Genomic DNA, 21,755 nt, shown 5'->3' with positions numbered 1-21,755 from the left:
AGAAGTTTCTTGTATTTAAAAAAAAAAAAATGGCAGCATATGATAGGTGGAAGTTCTTTACTTTGCCATATAATGATAATTTCAGAACTAACACAGTCATGAGCCATAGCAAAATGGCATTGAAATGAAGATTTCTCTTGTGTTCAAAGGACTTTTCAGAATAATGAAGCTGAAAGTGAAGATCCTTTTGATACAGATAGTGATGATTCTTGGCACCCATCAAGCGGCAGTTCTAATGCCAACTTGGTAAGAGTATAGACATCTTTTATCATGGATAACCTCTGTTGTGTGGGCTTATGACTGTATTGTATTCATTCTACAAATAACAGCTATCTTATGGAAATGCATGAACAATAGCATTAGATTTGATAACCAGAGAATAATTAATTATCAGAACAGTTAATATTAACTGTAATATCTTCATAGGATATCAATTAGCAGTTAAATATCTATTGGTGCAGCTTGTAACTGTTCATATGAAATCGTCTGAACTTGTTACTCCTAATTTTACAGCTTGAAGTTAGTAGAATGCCTGAAAAATCACCAAGAAAATAAAACCCATCAAGGAAAAGGATGCGTAATAGTAACCAATGGAAACTGGCGAAGGCCAAATGAAGACGTAATGCTGGTCATCAGTATGTGTCCATTAGAACAAATAAAACCGTTGATGCAGCTTCAAATGGACCTCCTTGCAGCTGTTCCGACAGATGCTTCCCTAAACTTGCTGGAGAGGAAGAGAATATTTTTCACTCTTTCAGGGACTTGGGGAATTTCAATACCCAGAACGCATATTTAGTGTGAAACATAAAAATGATGCCAAAAGAGAAATGGTTTGTTTTCTTTTATTACAGACAGTGTTTGTAATACAGAAGAACCTGTTTCTAGAAAACTGGACTATCAATTTCTTGATTAATTTAAATCTTATTGGATTATTCCCTAAAATGGGTATTAACTTAAATAAGTGCATGTTAACTTTTATGTATTGTTGGCACATTTAATAATAGTAATACCTTTTATTTTTATTTTCAGCTATACAAAAATAACAAAGAATAAAACTCCATCCAGGGCAGTGACTTTCTCATATCATGTGAATGTACATGGTGTTCATGTTTCTGTCTGCAAGGAGGCATTTTCTAATGTTCATGGATTACAAAATCATGCTAGGCGAGTGCAAAATTTGCAGCATGGTCAGCGTACTGGCCTTCGGTTCAGAGAGTGCCGGGTTCAATTCCCGGCCAGGACGGAGATTTTAACCTTCATTGGTTAATTCCAATGGCCCAGGGTCTGGGTGTTTGTGCTGTCCCCAACATCCCTGAAACTCTCACACCACACATAACACTATCCTCCACCACAATAACACGCAGTTCCCTACACATGGCAGATGCCGCCCACCCTCATCGGAGGGTCTGCCTTACAAGGGCTGCACTCGGCTAGAAATAGCCACACGAAATTATTATTATAGCAACAAATTAAATTGGGCTTGTCTATCCAAAATGAGGACAGGAGAGGTTAGCAAGTTTAATAATAGTTCAGATCATTTTATGATAATTTTAGTAGTTAATGTGCTTGAATTATGCTCTAAAATTTCTAAATGTTTGTATAATATGTTGGCAATTAGATTGAAGATGCAAGGGTTGTAACCTGGAAAAAGGAAGTCTCATTTAGGGGTGTAAATTTTGTTAGTATAGTTTTGGGAGCCGAAGTTCTAGATTTTTCATAGATTTGAAATTTCAGTAGAAGTACACTAAGACTTGGCAGGCTATTTCTAAGAATAATCTCAGTTCTCTCCAATCTTTCTATTAAATCCTGATGCTAGTGATCTGAATGTTCAAAGCATCACTACATAACCGATATGTGTAAATATTCATATCTGCTCACGGACTTTCCCTTTCAGGTAAGCACAGGAACCATACTCAAATTTTCAGAGGAAGCTGTGCAAGGTGTCCGAAGATTTATTGATGCTATACTGAAATACAGAAGTCATTAAAATAGACAACCGAACCCCAATAAAGTTTAACTGGAGTGTGATTTAACGATTTTGTCTTTGTTTTGCAATAAATATTTGGTTGTGGCATCATACGCAACCAATAACCCGGCTCAAGGGAGAGAGGGTCACATTCCCTGTTCTCCACTTGAGTAATTCTTGCCTGGCGAATCCACGCTCCGGGGGTGGGCATCCTCTACATCAGTAGGCTGGTGTGAAAGGATGGCTAAGTTCAGACAGGGACCCAGCCTCACGGGATATAACGTGGAACCCATGCCCAGGGTTACGGGCGAAGAGTTTAACGGCATCTTTGGCAGAGAAGGAGACCTTCGGAATAGCAGAGATGGCGGATGAGGCAACCCATCCTCTCTGGGGATAATTAGAAGAGGACACCACTGCCTTGTGGAGAAGAGGGATCTTCAAAGGCCAAGGGAGTAAACCCCGAAATAAAATCCTCACCTGTGTTAGACCTAGCAAATCAACAGTTGAATATGAATATACTGCTTTTAAACCTAAAACAAGCCTCGGATGGAAGAATAAATTAAATACCGGACATGACAGTTCTTCTTGTACCGTCCGAATTTATGATGGCCAAAAGTCTGATGCTCATCGGAGATACTGGAAGACACAAAACCCTCCCAAGAAAGAGCAACTGAAAATTGGCACACTCAATATCCTTACTCTCACCAACAAATATGAAGAACTTGTGGACCTTATGAAGAGGCGTAAGCTCAAGATATTGGGGTTGAGTGAGACACAATGGAAAGGATATGGGAAGAAGTCTTTGAGAAATGGATATGTTCTGTACTGGAGTGGGAGCAATAATGAATCCAAAAATGGAGTTGGCTTCCTCCTTCATAAAGATATAGACTCACAAACAGATGTCAAATATGTGAGTGATAGGATCATCCAGATGAGACTAAGTGTTGGTAATGCACATCATACTCTTCTGCAAGTACAGTATATGCACCGCAGACAGGATGTACCACAGAAGAGAAAGAGCAATTCCTTATCGAACTTGAGGAACAAATAACGGAGGAGAACACAATCATTATAGGTGATCTGAATGCCCAAGTTGGTAAAGAAAGACTTGGCTGTGAAAACATCATTGGCCCCCATGGCTATGGTAACAGAAACTCTGAAGGAGAGAACCTGATTGATTTCTGTGTGCGAAAAAACTTAAACCATACAGAACACATGGTATCAGAAGAGAGAGAGCCATACAATAACCAGATACAGTTGGGATGGAAAGCTCAAGACTATGATTGACTTCATCACTGATAGAAAAGCGGGTCAGTATGTTACAGATGTTAAAAGTCATACCCGGCAAGTGCCTAGATAGCGACCATCGGCTATTAATCGCTGACCTAAAAGATGTCCATGTGCCCTAAATTAAACAAAAGAAAATGCCAAAGATTAAGACATGGCTGTTGAAGGACATGGAGAAGAAAGGAAACTATGAAGCGAGGATAACAGCCAAATTACCCAAAACTGAGAAAGGGGGAGTAGAAGAAGAATGGTCCTTATTCAAAGAAACCCTTGTAAAAGAAGCCATGGAAATTTGTAGAAAAACAAGTGCCACACCAAAAGAGAAGGAAACACCTTGGTGGAATGACCAAGTGAAGACAGCAGTAAAAGACAGAAATATACTGAAAAGAAAATTACACCTTGAAAAACAGAAAAGACGAAATGAATTAGAAATTGAACATCTAGCACAGGAATACAGGTAAAAGAAACCGGCTGTAAGAAGACTGATCCAGGAAGAAAAGGAAAAGTGCTGGGATGACTTTCCTACAAGGATAGAGGAAGACTGTCAAGGAAGTAGGAAACTACTGTACAAAAATAGTAAAAAGAAATGAATATATAAACATCCTTGCACTGGAAACAGATGCTGGTAGCTTAATACGAACACAGGAAGGGATCAGGGATAAAATGAAGAAGTACTTCAACGTACTGTTAAATGGAGATGGGGGCAACACCACCACCAATGACTGTAGTATAGGTGAAGACAAAAACAACAAATACCCATTAACATGGCTTGAGGTAGAAATAGCACTAAAGAGCATGCAAAATGGGAAGCCCCCAGGCTTTGATGATCTCAGCTCAGATATGATAAAGGCAGCTGGAATATCAGGCTTGACTTGGCTATATAGAATGTTATCAGTAGAGCCCGGATTTCCATGCATTATCAAATCTCAAAATATGCATGCATTCATGCTCTATCATATGGCAAAACATGCACAGTAAACTGGAAAATATGCACTATCAAAATTCAGTTCATTTTGAAACATTGTACAAATTTTCTTGATTTAAGCTCATTCGTCTGACAGATAAACACAGAAAATGATCTTTGTACGTCATAAGAAGTGACAGATGCATACTTAAATGAAGACATCTGGGACAAAGTGAGGTCAAATTGGATGTATTTTGCATTTTTACCACTGCGTCATATCATTTTGACGAATTCACAGTCAGGATTTGAAAGGATCACTTTGTTCGACCTATCTCCAGCTGCCGCAGCTACTTCTCCGTGCGATAATTGCAGACATTTTTGAAGGTCCTCGGTAACTGCTAACGATTGCGTGCTGCAATAACGAAGACGTCTGAAGAGAGTTTCGGGTAGGAAATTCCAAGACAACAACGGAAGGTTCAGTGCAAAACCAAGGTTTGTAAGCTGGTATCTCAGTAACGCAGTGTCACAGAAGTATGATACAAGTTTTGTTTTATTCGACTAACATAGACGAACAAATGAGCCGTCAATGAGTAATGCACAATTTAAAGTTCAATATATAGCAATGTATAACTGGGGCACTTTATTCCTAATTACAGAGATCGAGGTGGGGACTTCCTGCTTACGTCAATATTTACTCAAGCAACAGATAAGAAAGTGCTTGGTTGATTGGTTTATAGGATATCTACCTGATGTACTAACTTTGGTTGTCAGATAGGATGCCAGGAATACATTATCTCCATCATCATTAATACACATATGTGGAAAAATGGTCCCAGATTCTGCACACCAACATTCATAAAAGGCACTAGCATGCAAGTTAAAATTATATATGCGCCAAAATCAGAAGAAAAGTTATATTATGCAATATTAAACGTAGAAATATTCGCTATAAAATGCAAAATCTTCAAAACATGCATTATGCATGAATTTTCTCCTAAAATGGCCAAAACATGCAAACATGCAGGGAAAAAGAACGGTTATTTGGAATCGTTAAGTCATAAAATGAATATTTGCAAAGTTTGAGAAGTGTAACCAGTTTATTAAGAAACATGCATTTGCATGGAAATCCGGGCTCTAGTTATCAGTAATTTGGGAAAGAAACAAAATCCCAGAAGACTGGAGTAAAGGAGTCATCATCCCACTGTTCAAAAAGGGAAACCGACGGAAATGTGGAAATTACAGGCGCATCACGCTGTTGTCACACACACTGAAGCTGCTGGAAAAGATCACAGAAATGAGACTTGGGAAGATAATGGAACCTTTGCTTGAAGAAGAACAACACGGGTTCAGGAAAGGTCGAAGCACTGTGTATCTTATCTTTGCGGTAAAAATGCTGACAGAAAAGTACAGGGAATTCGGAAGAAATCTTGTAATTGCATTTGTGGACATTGAAAAAGCATACGATAGTGTTCCTCGAAACAAGATATGGGAATGTCTGGAAGACCTAAAGGTGCCAAAATATTTAATTGATAAAGCCAAGATGCTATACCAGAAATGCTACAGCTGTGTCCGGATAGGCAACGGACGATCAAAATGGTTTGAAACAAAGAGAGGTGTCCAACAAGGAAGTGCCCTATCACCACTCCTGTTCGTAATAGTAATGGACAAGGTCATAAAATCTATCAAGAAAATGGACAGTGAACCAAACGCCCTGGTATTTGCTTTTATGTGGAGAGAGAGAAGCTGAAGTTCAGAAGAAACTTCATGAATGGAACAATACATTAAAAAATTTTGGACTGAAGATGAGCAAAACAAAGACAGTGGAAATGACCATCAATAGAGAAGAAACAAGCTCAAATATATTTGGAAGGAGTAAAAATCGAATCAGCTTCCCACTTCAAGTACCTCAGAAGCATAATCTCGAAAGACAACACTGTTAGGCAGGAAATACTCAGCAGGACACAGAAAGCATCAAACTTCTACAATCAAGTCAGAAATCTTCTCTGAGACTGCAAAATACCACAAAAAGCAAAAACAATCATGTACCACACTTACTTTGTACCAATCCTCACGTACGGTTTAGAGATATGTACCCTACTGAACAAAGATTTCAGTAGAATCCAAGTAACTGGAATGAGATTCATTAGAACCATGAACCAAACTACCAGAAAGGACAAGATCAGAAATGAAGTGAATAGGATAGTAGCTGGTATCGAGGTTCCTATTACCAGTGTCATAAAGAAACGCAGACTTTCTTTTTTTTTTACAAGTTGCTTTACTTCGCACCAACACAGATAGGTCTTATGGCGACGATGAGACAGGAAGCGGCTAGGAGTGAGAAGGAAGCGGCCATGACCTACATTAAGGTACAGCCCCAGCATTTGCCTAGTGTGAAAACGGGAAACCACAGAAAACCATCTTCGGGGCTACCGACAGTGGGATTCAAACCCACTATCTCCCGAATACTAGATACTGGCTGCACTTAAGCGACTGCAGCTATCGAGCTCGGTAATGCAGACTTCAGTGGCATGGGCACATAATGAAAATGAACAGGGAAAGACCTGCAGAAAATATTTCGACCTTAATCTCATAGGAAGACCACAGGGAAGACCAAGAAAATGCTGGACAGAGACTGTAAGATCAGATGTGGAGGAGTGAGGACACAAATGGGAGGATGTACTGGAACAGAAGATGTATGAACACAGAAGGAAATGGTGAGCACTTGTACACCATACCTGGGAAACTGGAGTTGGGAAATGATGATGATGATGATGATGATGATGATGATGCCAGGAAAATCAGTTCCATGCTGTGTCTGAAAGAAAATTCAGGGAAATTTTTGTCACTGAGTATAATATAGGATTCAAAATTCCAAAATCTGATACATGTCCAAAATGTGACTCATTTCAAATTACTATGCGCTATTCAGAGCTGCCTGCAGACGAGTTAACACAAAAGAAACTTCAATATGAATTACACCTTAGAAATAGTTTTTATCCATGGCATTTTTTTTTTTCTAGGGGCTTTACGTCGCACCGACACAGATAGGTCTTATGGCGACGATGGGATAGGAAAGGCCTAGGAGTTGGAAGGAAGTGGCCGTGGCCTTAATTAAGGTACATTTGCCTGGTGTGAAAATGGGAAACCACGGAAAACCATTTTCAGGGCTGCCGATAGTGGGATTCGAACCTACTATCTCCCGGATGCAAGCTCACAGCCGCGCGCCTCTACACGCACGGCCAACTCGCCCGGTATATCCATGGCATTTGAGAGCTTTAAACTGTGAATCAAGGTTAATTGCATGCAGTAACGGGTCTTAGAATATACTGTGACACCGCAAGGGTTGGCATTTCCGAAGTACGTGTTGGCGGTTAATTCAAAATCATGTAATTCGAAGCCCAATTCTTGCGTCCCAACGACTTCGAATTAACGAGGTTTTACTGTATACGCGTTTGGCGGACGAGGCACGGCGCGTTCAATAACGTGTATATATATACGTTATTGGCAGTGAATGGGTTAACTAAGAAACACAAATGTACTGCAAGACTTCGATGCGTGTTTTCATTGCGTGGGTCATACGGACGAAACTATTCACAAATTTGTGTGATGTCATCAGTGACGAATTACGTCAGGGGTCTAGTATGCGAGATTAATTTTTTTCATTTCCTTCGTCTCGAAAAGCCAAGGGGGGTCTAATAAATGTGGTAAGTGGATAATTAATAATTAATACTTTATTAATGGTAATACCATTTTACATAACAGTAGTCTAAACTTGTATTGAATAGGTCGACCATCGCATTTTTACCTTTTCACAAATTCTTATGTAAGTAATTCAAGCCTTATGCAGCTCTGATGACATCACAAATTTGGACAAATTATGCCATGAAAACCGCAATAAATTGTAGCATCATCCAACAATCAATCACTCAGTAATAATTGATATCAACATATTGATTATCAATATCTTGCAATTTTGAGATGTTGAAATTGATTCCTTTGCTACCTAGATATTTTACTCGTGTCATTTATACCTGTTGGTGCCCGAACCCTATATTACCTATACTGTATACTCATTGACTTGAACTGAACTTTTTAAACGGTCATTTCCTTAAAAAATTAAGTTCCCAGAAGGGAATCATGGTTTAATTTCACCGATTGTGAAATAATGAATTAAAATTATTGTTGCATGCACTTAACACTTTTGGCATCAAGACTGATGTACTTATCACTTTTGTGCATCATTAAGACAGATACGAAAATGAGTATGTCTAGCGGAGAAAGGAATTAGGGCCGAATTCATAGACAGCACTTATACACAAGTGCCCCTTATAAGCCAGGTTTCATTTCATATTATCTACTTAAGTGTCACACTTACTGCTATAAGTGGACCTCCCACACACACACTTAAGTGTGTCACTTATGTTGCAGCAAGATGGAGGATAATGATTTTGCTGAATATAATGCATTTCATTCACAGAATGCTTTCCATGCACACAGCAGAGATGGGAAATCCTGTCAAAATGTAATGTGACCAACAATTTAAAGAAGGTTTCGTTTTAGTAAAGTGAGAGATATGAATATTCTTGTTCCCTTGATTGAGAGAGTGAACATAACCTCTAGAGGACTCACTATCTCACCATTAATGAAGATATTATTTTGAGATTTTACGCCACCTCTTAATTTCAGATTATTATTATTATTATTATTATTATCATCATCATCATCATCATCATCATCATCATCATCATCATCATCATCATCATCATCATCATCATCATCATCATCATCACCATTACTGGTATTTTGCTTAATTAATTAATTAATTAATTAATTGGAAACGTGTTACAAGACTGTAGACCTATGAAACAGTAAAGAACTGTACCAAGTTATATGAAAAATTAACGTGTTGCACTACCACCATTTATTTTAAGGTTTATTTGTGCTAATTATATCAGGTTAGTCAAACAATCGTTTGCCAGATTATATCAAAAGTCCCTGAAATTATGGCATCGCACATCAAAACATACTATTTACATTTTATTGGGGGAGTAATTAGGCCTATTACAAGGTAACGGCTACGGATATACTTGTCAAATAATTAAAAGCGTTGTAAAGCTAGATATTCTACATCTGGATGAATATTTGTATAGGTTCGAGTACCCGGATAACTATAAACATATTAAGAAGAAAATTAGACTCTTGGCATTTTCGTAGTTTGCACTGCCCACAAGTTTTTCCCACCTCATTCATATTCTGATGAGAAACTGCGTCGGTCTGCTTGTTCTATATTACGCGCGCAAGTTCTTGCAGGTGTCGTCTCAGCTCGCTGTTTTGTTATCCAATCTGATATCCAAATACAACATAGACGATCTTTTAACCTCAAAAATTACGCGCGCGGTCACGTGATGTCCTTCGATAAACAAAACACAATAGATCATCCCACTGTTCGGTAGCCAGAACTACACGATCCAGGAAGCATGGGCATAATATACAGCATAGCCACATCTCCAGTGATACTTACTGTATCAATGAGTGTGCTCTGTAAGTGCTGTCTATGAAATGTAAACTCATAAGTGAATACTTATTATAAGTGATTCCTTATTACTTAAGGGTTCCACTTATGTATAAGTGCTGACTATGAATTCGGCCCTTAAACACGAATATGAACAGAAAGGTTATGATCGTTAAATGAAATTCAAATATACATAATTAATATCAGTCTTCCTCCTCTGATATTTCACACGAAACCCTTTTGGCTGTCGGAAGCTCTTCGAAGAAATGCCTGTATTGCTGTGGGATCACTCCACTTGGCAGCAATGACAGGAGCTCTTTTTTCTTATTTTCACTTACGGACAATTTACGGTTGTACACTCGCACTAGAGAGATATTCTCCCAGTTCACCATCACTTGTTCCTGCAACCTTGTCTTCTTTCTGGGACACTGTGTTACATCTATTTTGGAAAAAGTTTCATCCAAAAAGATCATATTTATATTGAATAATGAACGTTTTTTTTCTTCTGGACCCTAATTTTTTTCTTTTTAATCAAGTTGACCTTTTCACCATCAACATTAACTGTGACATTGTTTAAACTTTCTCTGCCAATTCCTTCAGGTTGTAAAACTCATCATGGTTCATCACAGCAACTTGATAAAGGTGAGGATTAATTCTGGATGCTGAAATCAAAAGCACCCATTCACGGGTAGAGTACACTTGCACGTGTTTTCTCTTCTTTTGAATTTTTGTGTGCATGGAGTCAACCTCGAGATAATAATGAAAATGAATTAATTCCATGAACTTCAGGTCACTTGTACCCAACCCAAGTTTCTCTTTTTGTTTACTGCATACATCATTGCAAGAGCACCAAGTCCGCTGAATGATGCTAAATGCGTAACAGAGCCCGGTAAACTGAAGATGTATTTTAGGAGACAACTACCAACTTCTCCGTTGTCCTTCCTCCCATTGCATTCATTCCACATATAACAAAATGCATCATTTTGGCTGGCATTAATTATAATAAAATTGTAAACATTTAGCTATATGTTTGTAGTAAACATCACAGTCACCTGCATATGGTACACTCAGGATAGCTTGCAGGTCAAATGTGATTGATGCGTCCATCATCAGTGGCTCGCTGCTTGTCGTCAGCTTTCATTCGCATTGACTGAACGTAATACCAATATAAATGGTTCGTTATTGGACATTATAAATTTTCCAGCTAACTCATTCCTGGTTGCCAACGTTTCTCCCCAGTGCCCTAAGTTGGGCTAATCAGTTGGTAAATAGCACACACACCAAGACGCATTGCTAGTGCATACTGTGGAGGCCACTGCGTAGGCTATTTCATTTTAAGCTATATGGGGCAGTGCCAGTGCACTTTGAGAGACTAGGTTCCCTATGGGAATCACCATCTATATCAATTGACTGAATTTCCCACTTTTTGTGTTAAACCCAATATTCTTGTGAAGGAAGTTTATCGGTAGCTGCTTGGTAAGCATTGCACTTAGAGCACTGATCCTTCTTTGGAATGCGAAAGGGCAATGGTGGACTGTACGAATTGAAAATTCTTCGATAAACAAAAAAGAGACAGGCGTGATACCCTCCGTTTGACAGCACTTGTCTAGATACTAGCGGTACATGATGGTTAAATTCAAAACGGGTTCTAAGTAGAGTATTTTCGAATCTCTACGATAGTAATGGGAATCTACATGAGGAAATAAATCAATGTGAGCTTTTACGTTACTTTTGTTCTTCATAGGTTGCATTATGTGACTAATGCCTCTGAGATCTACCATCACATGCAGTATACAGTCCGAGTCACTGATTTTCTTCATGGTATGTTCAACAACTAAGTGACTTATGGATAATGGTGCACAAAAGAACTTCAAGCAAACACGCTTCCTCTCACCATTTAAATTTCGTTAAGTGAAACTCGCGAGATATTTTCTTCTCCTTTTGAGCAAAGCTCTTTTGTACCATTAAGGGCTCAAATATATCTCTGTCAGCAGTTATCTGCGAGACCCCAGTATTCAGCACACAAATCGAACCGCATTGTCTCGTTGAAGATTTCATTACACTTATACCTAGAAAATAATTGCAGTCATTATAATACTATGTCTGCCAGTTCCAGGGATGGATTAAATAATCACAACGTACAGAATAAACAAATAAATCATATTTTCATACCTGCATTTCGACGAACTACCACCATTTCAACCAGCTTCCTACCCTGTGAATTCATTTTACTGACACAAATGCACATCACCAGTAATCAAAAATACTACTGGAAACAGGCGTTTAGAACTCTTTTCAACAATGACCATCAACACTGACAAAACAACAATGCAACATCTAATAATACAAATGTTGTATGCATGTAAGGCTCTATCAACTCAGAAGCACAGATGTTGTAATTTGTCTACTAGCTCTTATATGTGCAAAAGAGGTAAATGCGCTTATCACATACCGGTATGTGAACATGGGGAGGGTAATAAAAACATTTGTCATCTCTAAAACTTAGATAACTCACTGTATTTCACTCATCACATTTGTGCACAATGAACATAAGCCTCCCAGAATTCATATAGTGCACTTAACACATTTTACCCCAAAAATGTACTTAACACGTGTGCTCTAAGCCATCGACATCTTGCTGGAATCATACAAGTTAACCTTCAGTGGAATAACCATTCCTAAGCCTGAACTGCCATCTATCGAACCAGTTATTAATTTTGCAAACATGTAATACAAGTCAAACTGACTGGCCTGTAATTTTCAGCTTTATGTCTATCACCCTTTCCTTTATTATACACAGGGGTTACTATAGCAACTCTCCATTCATTTGGTATAGCTCCTTCATGCAAACAGTAATCAAATAAGTACTTCAGATATGGTACTATATTTCAGCCCATTGTCTTTTGTATATCCCCAGAAACTTTATCAATTACAGTTGCTTTTCTAGTTTTCAATTTCTGTATCTCATTCAATCAATCAATCAATCAATCAATACTGATCTGCATTTAGGGCAGTCGCCCAGGTGGCAGATTCACTATATGTTGCTTTCCTAGCCTTTTCCTAAATGATTTTAAAGAAATTGGAAATTTATTGAACATCTCCCTTGGTAAGTTATTCCAATCCCTAACTCCCCTTCCTATAAATGAATATTTGCCCCAGTTTGTCCTCTTGAATTCCAACTTTATCTTCATATTGTGATCTTTCCTACATTTATAAACGCTATTCAAACTTATTCGTCTACTAATGTCATTCCACGCCATCTCTCCGCTGACAGCTCGGAACATACCACTTAGGCATAGATATCAAGTATAACATACCACTTAGTCGACCAGCTCTTCTTCTTTCTCTCAATTCTTCCCAACCCAAACATTGCAACATTTTTGTAACGCTACTCTTTTGTTGGAAATAACCCAGAACAAATCGAGCTGCTTCTCTTTGGATTTTTTCCAGTTCTTGAATCAGGTAATCCTGGTGAGGGTCCCATACACTGGAACCATACTCTAGTTGGGGTCTTACCAGAGACTTATATGCACTCTCCTTTACATCCTTACTACAACCCCTAAACACCCTCATAACCATGTGCAGAGATCTGTACCCTTTATTTACAATCCCATTTATGTGATTACCCCAATGAAGATCTTTCCTTATATTAACACCTAGATACTTACAATGATCCCCAAAAGGAACTTTCACCCCATCAACGCAGTAATTGAAACAGAGAGGACTTTTCCTATTTGTGAAACTCACAACCTGACTTTTAACCCAGTTTATCAACATACCATTGCCTGCTGTCCATCTCACAATATTTTCGAGGTCACGTTGCAGTTGCTCACAATCTTGTAACTTATTTATCACTCTATAGAGAATAACATCATCCGCAAAAAGCCTTACCTCCGATTCCACTCCTTTACTCATATCATTTATATATATATATAAGAAAACATAAAGGTCCGATAATATGCCTTGAGGAATTCCCCTCTTAATTATTACAGGGTCAGATAAAACTTCCCCTACTCTAATTCTCTGAGATCTATTTTCTAGAAATATAGCAACCCATTCAGTCACTCTTTTGTCTAGTCCAATTGCACTCATTTTTGCCAGTAGTCTCCCATGATCCACCCTATCAAATGCTTTAAACAGGTCAATCGCGATACAGTCCATTTGACCTCCAGAATCCAAGATATCTGCTATATCCTGCTGGAATCCTACAAGTTGAGCTTCAGTGGAATAACCTTTCCTAAAACCGAATTGTCTTCTATCGAACCAAATATTAATTTCACAAACATGTCTAATATAATCAGAAAGAATGCCTTCCCAAAGCTTACATACAATGCATGTCAAACTTACTGGCCTGTAATTTTCAGCTTTATGTCTATCACCCTTTCCTTTATACACAGGGGCTACTATAGCAACTCTATATTCATCTGGTATAGCTCCTCCGACCAAACAATAATCAAATAAGTACTTCAGATATGGTACTATATCCCAACCCATTGTCTTTAGTATATCCCCAGAAATCTGATCAATTCCAGCCGCTTTTCTAGTTTTCAACTTTTGTATCTTATTGAAAATGTCATTGTTATCATATGTAAATTTGATTACTTCTTTGGCCTTAGTCTCCTCCTCTATCTCGACATTATCCTTGTAACCAACAATCCTTACATACTGCTGACTGAATACTTCTGCCTTTTGAAGATCCTCACATACACACTCCCCTTGTTCATTAATTATTCCTGGAATGTCCTTCTTGGAACCTGTTTCTGCCTTAAAATACCTATACATACCCTTCCATTTTTCACTAAAATTTGTATGACTGCCAATTATGCTTGCCATCATGTTATCCTTAGCTGCCTTCTTTGCTAGATTCGATTTTCTAGTAAGTTCCTTCAATTTCTCCTTACTTCCACAGCCATTTCTAACTATTTCTTTCCAGTCTGCACCCCCTTCTTAGTCTCTTTATTTCTCTATTATAATAAGGTGGGTCTTTACCATTCCTTACCACCCTTAATGGTACAAACCTGTTTTCGCATTCCTCAACAATATCTTTAAACCCTTCCCAGAGTCTGTTTACATTTTTATTTACCGTTTTCCACCAATCATAGTTACTTTTTAGAAACTGCCTCATGCCTGCTTTATCAGCCATATGGTACTGCCTAACAGTCCTACTTTTAAGACCTTCCTTTCTATCACATTTATTTTTAACTACCACAAAAACAGCTTCATTATCACTAATACCATCTATTACTTCAGTTTCCCTATAGAGCTCATCTGGTTTTATCAGCACCATATCCAGGATATTTTTCCCTCTGGTTGGTTCCATCACTTTCTGAATCAGCTGTCCTTCCCATATTAACTCATTCGCCATTTGTTGGTCATGCTTTCTGTCGTTCACATTTCCTTCCCAATTGACATCTGGCAAATTCAGATCTCCCGCTACAATCACATTTCTTTCCATGTCGTTTCCTACATAGCTGACCATCCTATCAAATAATTCCGAATCTGCGTCAGTGCTACCCTTTCCCAATCTGTACACTCCAAATATATCAAGTTGCCTATTATCTTTGGAAATGAGCCTTACACCTAGAATTTCATGTGTCTCATCTTTAACTTTTTCGTAGCTTACGAATTCTTCTTTCACCAGAATGAACACTCCCCCTCCCTCCCTTCCTATCGTATCTCTACGATACACACTCCAGTGCCGTGAGAAAATTTCTGCATCCATTATATCATTTCTCAGCCATGATTCAACTCCTATTACAATATCTGGTAAATATATATATCTATTAAATTACTTAATTCTATTCCTTTCCTTACAATACTTCTACAGTTCAACACTAACAATTTTATGTCATCCCTACTTGATTTCCAGTTCCCTGTTCCCTCATCACCGCTCCCTAGGCCATCCCCTTTCACTGAATGTACCTCCCTATTACCCTTCCAAACAAATTTCCTAACTTATACGTACCACTGCGGTTTAAATGAAGGCCATCTGAGCGCAGATCCCTATCTCCTACCCACCCATTAGGATCTAAAAATTTCACTCCCAGTTTCCCACATACCCACTCCATAGTCTCATTTAAATCCCCAATCACCCTCCCAGTCAGTATCCCTTCTACACAGTATTCCACTAATAACAATCTCCGCTTTCTTTAACTTCACCCGTGCTGCATTTACCAAATCCCACACATCTCCAACTATGTTGGTACTTATATCAGCTTGCCTTACATTGTTGGTACCAACGTGAAACACTACCACCTTCTCCTTCCCCTCCTCCCTCTCTTCTACTTTCCTCAACATCTGCCTCAACCTAATTCCTGGATAACATTCTACCCTGGTTCCCTTTCCTCCACACACTTTCCCCACGTGTCTAACAATGGAATCCCCCATGACCAGAGCCTCAACCCTAGCCACCTCATTTGATCCCCTCCCCTCCTGGTCAGCCCTATCTTTCCTGATAGCTGCAGAAGCTACTTCCTCCTCCCTTTTCTCCTTCCCATGACCCTGTTCCACCTGTCTTTTCCTATCCTCTACTCGACATTTTTCTTTCCTACCTTTTCCCTTCCTCCTACTTCCACACATCTCACCAACAGTTCCCTGTCCCTCATCTTCCCTCTGTTGTTCTACCTGGAGTGACTCGTACTGATTTCACACAGACACCTGTCCTGAATTCTGATCCTGAATAGAGCCCTTAGCCTGCAATCTCCTTCCCCCTAGAACATTAGACCACCTGTCTTCTACAAGTCCTCCCTTTCCTACCCCTCCCTCTTGTACACCTACTGTAACCTGTACATTGTTTGAGGGAGTCCTATCTTCCTTCCTGTCTTCTGTGAGAATCCTAATTATCTCCCTCAAACTTTCCAACTCCTCCCTTATACCCCTCAATGCCTCGCCACACCCACAGTAAGTACACTCGCGCTCTTTAGCCATTCTTTACGGGGAAAAAAATGAAATTAAAAATAAAATAACTTATTTGCAAAAAATAAATGAACGGAGGGATATATTGGCTGGGATAGTACACAACAATAAGGTAATTAATATACGACTACACTACAATACTACTTAATCGTGTTCTATTTTTTTTAATCCTACAACCCCTGACAGGATAAAAACTGCTGTTAATTACTGAATATCGAAAGTAATACACAAAAACTACACAATTCCAAACTGCAATTAAGCCTATTCTAATTACAACAACAGTATTTTAGTAAGAGTTTCTACGGATACTTCTACTACACCAGTACTACACAAATATTTTATAATAATAAAATAATCACACTAAATTCTAATAGGATATTACTCGTATACTACTGTACATTGTAAATGTCTTTGTTATCATAGGTAAATTCCAATACTTTGTTATTATTAGTCCTTGTAACCAACAATCTTCACATACTGCTGACTGAATACTTCTACCTTCTGTAGATCCTCGCATACACACTCCCCTTGCTCATTAAAGATTCCTGGAATGTACTTCTCGGAACCTGTTTCTGCCTCAAAGTACCTATGCATACCCTTCCATTTTTCACTAAAATTTGTATGACTGCCCATTATACTTGTCATCCTGTTATCCTTAGCTGACTTCTTTGCTAGATTCAATTTCCTAGTAATTTCTCCTTACTTCCACAACCATTTCTATTTCTTTCTAACCTAAACCTCCTTCTTAGTCTCTCTACTTCTCTCTTATAATATAGCAGTCCTTTACTATTCCTTACCACCTTTAAAGATACATACCTATTTTCACATTCCTCAACAACTGCTTTAAACCCATCCCACAGTCTGTTTACATTTTTATTTACCATTTTCCACTGATCATAATTACTTATTTTTAACTCCCTCATGGCTGTGTTAGCCATATGGCACTAACAGTCCTACTTCTATGACCTTGTTTTCAATCACATTTATTTTTAACTGTGACAAAAACTGCTTCGTGATCACTAGAACCCGGATTTCCATGCAAATGCACGTTCCTAAATAAGCTTGTTACACTTTTGAAACTTTGCAAATATTCGTTTTATGACTAATCAATTCCAAACAACCGCACTTTTTCCGTGCACGTTTTTTGGGCCTTTTTGGGAGAAAATTCATGCATAATGCATATTTTGACAATTTGGATTTAATAGCGAATAATTGGACATTTATATTGGATTATATAACTTTCCTTCTGACTTTGATGCATATATTATGTTAACTTGCATGATAGTGCCTTTTTGACATGGGTTTGCAGAATTTTGGGACCGAACGTCCTTGTTATTTGTATATTATTGAGAGAGAAAGAAAATGCATACCTGGCATACTACCTGACAACCAAAGTTAGATGCATAGAGGTCCTATAATCCAGTTAGCCAAGCACTTTGTCTGGTGCTCGAGTACACACCCCGCGACAACCGCTCTAATCCTAAGAAATAAGGTGGTCCAGTAAAAACTGAAACCTAAGTGTTATTTCTTTGAAGAAATCAAAACTCGAATTACACTAGTGTGGAAAATTCCAAATTCCCATGGAGGGAACCAGACATGTTTCACCAATAGAGCATGTCAAAAATGTATCCAAAACATATCAGATGTAAGGCCTCTCAGGCATTTGCTCTATTGGTGAAAAATGTCTGGTTCCCTCCATGGGAATTTGGAATTTTCCATTCAAAACTGCTAGGCGGGCAATAAATCCATTGTGGAGACTTATCCCCCGTATGCAGTTGTCAGACTGTGCCTCTTGTAAGGGCTTCTGACGAGTTCACCTGCATGCACCCCGGCGTCAGTGGGTGGGGTCTGACCCATCCCACTCTGATAAGTCTGGTGTCAGACCTAAGACGAAACGCTGGTTAATAGAGCAAACGCCTGAGAGGTCTTACATCTGATATGTTTTTGATACATTACACTACTGTGACGCCGCTTTACTGAGATAGCAGCTTACGCACCTTTGTTTTGCATTTGCGAGCTCTCTCGTCAACGTTCAAAGGCGATATTGGAGTCGATTAGTAATACCCGTGGACTGCTGTTCTCTAAAGAAAATTCAAAATGAAAGAGGATAACACGTTTTCGTAATAAATGCATAAATAACGCGGCTGATAGCAGTTGTTAACTTAAAAATAAAGTCTGAAGTAAACGATCGCTTAATTTTAATGGTATACCGTACACTGAAATTAAGTAAGAATGTGATACACCTCAAGATATGGCAGGGTACATCACTGATTTCAGAGGACAATTTATATTTCTTCGCGTCTAGTTAAATTTTGGAAAGCTATTCCCATGTCAATTTTTAGCGAGGAGGTTATCATTTCTCTATATGCGTTTCTAATAGGTTTTCATGATACATATACGTTTAAGTTAGGTGATGCCATTTGAAGAAGTAAACTGAAATGTTTGCCACAGAAGCCTCTGGAGTGATACCGTATTTCTCCGAATCCAAGAAGACTTTTTTTCTCAGAATCTCATGTGAAAAATCAAGCAAGGTTCGCTTTGCATTTGTGGCCTGATAGTAATGAACACCACTGGCAATTACGGTACCGCAGTAACCACACAGTTTTTTTTCACACCCCCCGCGCCCACCGAAAACTCGTTGACAATAAACGACTGCCTCTTTATCACACATCGCTAGCCGTGGCGACCGGTTGTACAATGCCTTTGTGTAACGAAATAGTGAACAGAGAATGGCATTATATTATCCTCTAAAAAAAGTTGTTTCTTAAATCTGCAGAATGGCATCAAAACATGCGAGACTTCGAATTCTTAGTTTGGCCACGGCTAGCAGAGTTATAACGCGTCTGCTGTACCCGACGCTTAGTAAAATAAGTTTTATAGACAGCAGGAATATTTTTGTGATGAATCGCCGTATTGTAAAGATGTGTGGAACAGGCATTGCCGGCAAAGTTTCAACGGGTCCTCGTCGATGTTATGATGCCAATTTTAAGTTAATGGCTATTGAACACTCAGAAATGTATAATAATTGTGCAGCCGTAAGAAAATACGGCAAAGGCCTAACTAAAGCCAATATTCGGTGTTGCCGTGAAGACAAAGATAGCTTAAAAATGCGTACATAAAAAATTTATTCAGTGGCCCGCAACAAGGACGCTTTAACCCCTTGAAGGTCACGGCGTAATATATTGCGTGTAGCGGTAAGTGCCCCTGTGGTTACGGCGCAATATATTGCATGTCGGAATTTGAAGTGATATATCTTCGTAATTGTATGTCTTTTTGGACAACGATTCAAAAACGGATAGCTCCCGACATCTGTTGGCTATTCTCTGAAGTCGTTAGGTTATTGTTATCATCACGGGGAGCGCTGGAAATAAAATGTTTTTAAGCAGATGTCTTCAGCTTTAGCGAGTCAATTGCAAACAGTTGAAAATGGCTGCACCAAGTCGAGCTGACTTGCTTACAAGCGACGATACAGTTCGTGAAATTCTCATGAATGATGAAAGTGATTGTTCAGTATTTGAAGACAGTGATGAAGACGATGTAGGACGTAATACTGGAAATAAATCAAGTGGTGAAGACTTAAATGAAAGTGAGGATGAGGTCTTAGAGCCACCATGTCCGAAGCGAAAGAAGGTAAATAAAGTGCCTAGTAATCACATGGTTTGGGAAGACGAGACTATAACTAACCAATTCACGCCAACCGCCTTTAACTTTGATGACAGTAATTCAGGAATTCAGGATGTTTCACTGACGAAACATTCTTCAGAAATTGACATTTTCAAAAAATTGTTCCCAGTGACATTAGTACAGAAAATAGCTGCAGAAACTAATTTATATCAGTCACAATTTACGAATAGGAAGACCAACATTTCACCCCAAGCCCGAGCACAGAAATGAAATGATGTCACAGTTGATGAAATGTATCTGTTTCCAGGAATTAGTTTGCTTATGGGCCATGTAAACAAGCATAAAATAGACGAGTACTGGTCTACAGATCCTCTTATTCACCTACCCATCTTTTCCCATTTGATGTCTTGTAACCGCTACAAAGCAATCCTACAGTTTCTTCACTTCAGTGATAATTCCTTACAAATTCAAGGGGATCGACTGTACAAAATTAGGCCTGTTATGGAACATATAAAAGAGATTTTTCCATCTCTTTTCCATCCATTTCAAGATGTCTGTATTGACGAGTCTTGTTTTGTTCAAGGGCCGGTTGTCTTTCAAACAATACATACCTTCGAAACGGAACAGATTTGGCCTGAAATTATTTGTGTTATGTGACTGTGCTACCGGGTATATCTTAGATATTATCTTGTACACTGGAGCTACTACAAAACTTATTGATTGCAGACTTGGGTTGTCTTCGACAGTAGTTACGACAATGATGAATCCCTATTTGAATATGGGCCATACCCCATATATTGACAATTATTACACAAGCTCAGAGCTATTTGAGACTCTACACTCGCAAAAAACACATGCTTGTGGAACAGTAAGGAAAAATCGAAAAGGCCTGCCAAGTGCTTCTAGAAAACTGAAACGAGGGGATGGATAGGAGGGAAGTTGGCATGCTCACAACTACACATTCAAGTGGAATGGTTCATACGGGGAAAACAGATTACAGCACGGGAGAACAACGAAAGATACTAGTGTGTGTTGGTGCTTACAACAAGAAAATGGGGTTTGTTGATAGATCCGACCAGATGATTACTACTGTCCAGTCCACTCACAGGTCGATCAAATGGTACAAGAAATTGTTTTTCCATTTCTTGGAAGTGATAATACTGAATTGTTTCTTTATTCAGAGGATTCTGAAAGGAAACAAGAGGTCACTGAAATCGTTTCGACTAGAAGTTGTTCGTTCGCTAACTGAAGCAGGGCCTACAAGAACTTCATCTATTTCTGGTGGTCGTCCGTCTAGCAGGGATAATCCGACAAGGCTAACTCACTGACATTTTCTTTCCCTTATCCCCCCCAAACGAACCAGGAAGAAGACTACCTTCAAGAGTGTGCCATGTGTATGCTCACACATCAAGAAGGGAGAAAAGGAACACAAGGACTATCTACCATTGTAAGGAGTGCAACAAAACTCTTTGCCCTGTACCTTGTTTTGAGGATTATCATACCAAAAAACATTACTAAGAATGATGTTTCACAATTTTTGTGCTTAA

General features: G+C 38.7%; 1 protein-coding gene across 1 annotated transcript in view; it reads right to left on the bottom strand.

Moving 5' to 3' along the window:
- The window catches only part of LOC136870646 (claspin), a 121,876-nt gene that overhangs the window by 97,997 nt on the left and 2,124 nt on the right, over positions 1 to 21,755 (bottom strand). The window lies entirely within an intron of this gene.

The sequence above is a fragment of the Anabrus simplex genome, chromosome 1, assembly GCF_040414725.1.
Source record: "Anabrus simplex isolate iqAnaSimp1 chromosome 1, ASM4041472v1, whole genome shotgun sequence".
Taxonomy (NCBI): domain Eukaryota; kingdom Metazoa; phylum Arthropoda; class Insecta; order Orthoptera; family Tettigoniidae; genus Anabrus; species Anabrus simplex.
This window is presented reverse-complemented; position numbering and strand designations above follow the sequence as displayed.